The sequence below is a fragment of the Triticum urartu genome, chromosome 5A, assembly GCF_056163025.1.
Source record: "Triticum urartu cultivar PI428250 chromosome 5A, HENAU_Tu73, whole genome shotgun sequence".
Taxonomy (NCBI): Eukaryota; Viridiplantae; Streptophyta; class Magnoliopsida; order Poales; family Poaceae; genus Triticum; species Triticum urartu.
The window spans coordinates 47,073,477-47,077,328 of record NC_141877.1 but is presented as its reverse complement, the minus strand read 5'-3'; positions in this window follow the sequence as shown (position 1 = coordinate 47,077,328).

The window sequence follows — 3,852 nt, the reverse complement described above, 5'->3', positions numbered from 1 at the left end:
ATTCGTAATTTTCGTAACATAAAATATTTTTTACGGTGAGTACATATTTTCTTACATTCTCTTTTTATGTTGAAATAAGACAAAATTTACGAAACGTAAAAATACGGTTCATTGATGTCAAAATAGAGAGGGGGTGAAGAATAACTATTCCCCACCCAGAGCGTCAGTGTTAACTATTCCCCACCCAGAGTGCAGAATAAGTTATTCTTCATCCGAAGTAATCTTACGATCATTTCATAATTAAATTATGTTTCAAATTCAAATAGTTACATTTCTATTGATTTACTACGTAAAATTTGACATAAGAAAATAAAAATATAAGTCATAAGACAAGAAAATTTGCAGTTTATGTGTATTTTAGACTATGTTTTTACGTTTGTAATTTTACATAACATAAAATATTTTTTACGGCGATTATATATTTTCTTACGGTCCCTTTTTGCGTCAAAAATAGGACAAAATTTACGGAACATAAAATTACGGTGCATTGATGGTAAAATAGAAGGGGGTGAAGAATAACTATTCCTCACCTAGGGTGGCGAATAGCGTGACCCTATATATATAGGAATAGTTATTCTTCACCCCCTCTCTATTTTGACATCAATTCGCCGTATTTTTACGTTTTATAAATTTTGTCTTATTTCATACATAAAAAGAGAACGTAAGAAAATATGTACTCGCCGTAAAAAATATTTTATGTTACGTAAAATTACGAATGTAAAATACAGTGTAAAACATACATAAAATGTGATTTTTCTGGTCTTATAATCTATATTTTTATTTTTTATACCAAATTCTACATATTGAATCAATGTGCATGTAACTATTTATATTCTAAACACAATTTATTTAGAAAGCGATTGTAAGATTACCCCGGATGAAGAATAACTTATTATGCACCCTGGATGATGAATAGTAACACTATATATATATATATATATATATATATATATATATATATATATAGGGTCGCGCTATTCGTTAACCTGGGTGAGGAATAGTTATTCTTCACCCCCTCTATTTTAATAGCAATGCACCATAATTTTATGTTCCATAAATTTTGTCTTATTTTATACGTAAAAATAGATCGTAAGAAAATATATAGTCGCCGTAAAAAATATTTTATGTTAGGTAAAATTAAAAACGTAAAAACGCAGTGTAAAAAAATACATAAAATGCATTTTTTGATCTTATGACCTATATATTTGTTTTCTTATGCCAAATTTTACGTGCTGAATGAAGATGAATGTAACTATTTTTATTTCAAACGTAATTTGTTTATGAAATGATAGTAAAATTATCTCGGGTGAAGAATAACTTATTCTGCATCCTGGGTGATGAATAGTAACACTATATATATATATATATATATATATATATATATATATATATATATATATATATATATATATATATACATCTGGGCTATTTTGTTACCCTTTTTGAACTGACGTGTTTTTCAACGAGAACTGATCTTCCTGCGTGCACGACAGACGGAAACAGGGGATGCAACGTGGAGCTTCCGGTCGTTCCCCGGCGCGATGCTGCGGGCCATTCGTTGCTAGAGTGGACATGTAAGGGGTTCCGCACGTCCGCGCGCTCAGCTGGATGAATTTTGCGATCTGTAGTCATCGGAGGTGACGGCTTGGGCATTTTGGTGGCGGACGTGATTTTGGGCGTCAGTGTTTACTGTGGTGTTCGTGGGCCTCAATTTACGTCGTGTTTGTCGTTTTTGATGTGAGAATTATCGGTATGTTATAGTTTTTTGAGATTTTTTTCATCTGTAATTTATGATTACAAGTTTTGTGTTCTTGGTCGTTTTCCACGCCCGCCATGGAAATCTGTTCTTCTTTTTCTGTTGTTTTACTTTCGAATTGGTGTTGCAGGGAGAGATATAAGGACTGTATGAAAAGATTTGCGTTGTCAATTTTGCTTTTTTGAGTTGTTTCTACCCCGGATTCGCATGTTGTTTTGTCGTTGGAGGAAGTTGTGTATGGCTGCTGACTGTAAGCTACGATTTCGGGTAATCTGGTCAAACTTTGTAATTAAGTTGTGTGTTTTTCAGTGTTGTTTTGAATTGATGCATGTATGTGTAGTTGGACTGCTGTCGTGTCAAAGTTTTGTTACTGTGTGTTGACATGGGAGCCGCACCGATGGCTCTGCACTTTGATTATAAAGCCCGAGCCCTCTATCAGTTTCATTCTACGAGCTGCAACCAAAGAAAAGGGAGATGGATCCTAAGCTGGGAGAGGTTACAGAGGAGGAGGAGGACGCCATAGATGTTAGGGCTGCAGTAGCGGAGCAGAGGAGGAGGAGGCGCAGGCGCAGGCAGATGGCGCAACGTGCTGCCGAGGAGGAACTGGAGGCAGAGTTCAACAGACGACTTGCGCGTGAGGTGATGGATACTTGCAACTCCAATGAATTGGAGCTTCTTTTCCCAGAGGGCAGGGGAAGGAACCATATTCAAATCATTAGTTGGGCTAGGGCGAGAGCAGCCATGGCTCCACATCCATCCACCAGGGCAAAATGGCGTCGTTTCTTTGATTGTTATGACTGAAGTAGTGAATATTATGTTTTTAAGATTTTTGTTGTGAGGGAGCAGATGTTCGAATGACTAAATGAATTCAACTTTGTTTTTGTCTCTGAATGTGTTGTTTTGTCTGCATATGTTCGACATGTGCACCTTTGAACTGCTTGGTTTTCTGAAGTTGAACTGATTTGCGGTCAAATGTTGGATGGCTTGTGTAATAACTATTTCCTACCAGCTGGCTGCCCATCTGCCTATTTATTATTTTTATAATCTATGAGTGTCCCTGACTATAAACGTTATCCATCTATGTGTGGTGTGTGGCCAAGTCTCCCCCCTCCCTTTTATTCATTCTTCCAGAATCAGATCTAGGTTCCTCTCTCTTCTCTTCGTTGCCTTTTTCTCTGTTCCTGTGTGTTCGATGGAGGATTGTTCATGCGGATGCCTGGTAAAGATGGCGCGCATAGCTGACGGCTGTGTGTACGAGTCTAGTTTGGAGCTCACTCAGACTCAGCGGCGTGGGCAACTTTCTTGTTTGCTATATGGCAACCATGGGTTTCGTACACCCTATGTTTGTCGCGTGATGGATGGTGACTTGAAGGAATCATGGGTATGTGTTTGTATTCGTTTTGTTTTCTACTTTCTTGTTGGTTTCTGTTCGAAACCCATGGACTGGATCTGTAGTTTTGTCTTATGAATAGCTTGTCTATATTTTTTAATTTGGTTTTGTTGGATTTTAACAGTAGGGATTTCTGTGTGTATTTGTTCATTACTTAACAGAATTTAAACCATTTTTTGTATAATCCCTGATCTGTTTATGAATAGATGTTTTTACTGTAGGTGTATTGATATGTATATTTTTCAGTTTAGTCAGTTCACATGTCTAGTTAGTTTTGTGTTATTGTTTTGGTTCAGATTTTTTCCATTTAAGTTTGTTATGCAAATCGTTCCGATATCTGTGTAAAAATTCAGTTATGTCAGGTGTTCATTTTGTTTTGTACTCCCATGTCGATTTGCAGAAAATGTCACCCAGGATCAGGATTGTTGCTCCTAGTTTCGGTGTTCTGAAGATGGAGACTTCAGACAAGAATGGGTATCAGTTGATGGATGTTGCCTACCACATCGACTTTGATGGTTGCATCAACCTAAGTACTGGGTGGAAGGAGTTTGCAGCTGAGTCTGGATTTGAGGATGGTGATGTGGTTATGGTTATGTTCTTGAGAGAAGACGACTCTCCGACGTTCAGAATTTATGTGCTGTAGGTTTAAATGTGGCAAATGACGCCGGCTTTGAGATTTGTGTATGGTTGATTATGTTGCAGTATT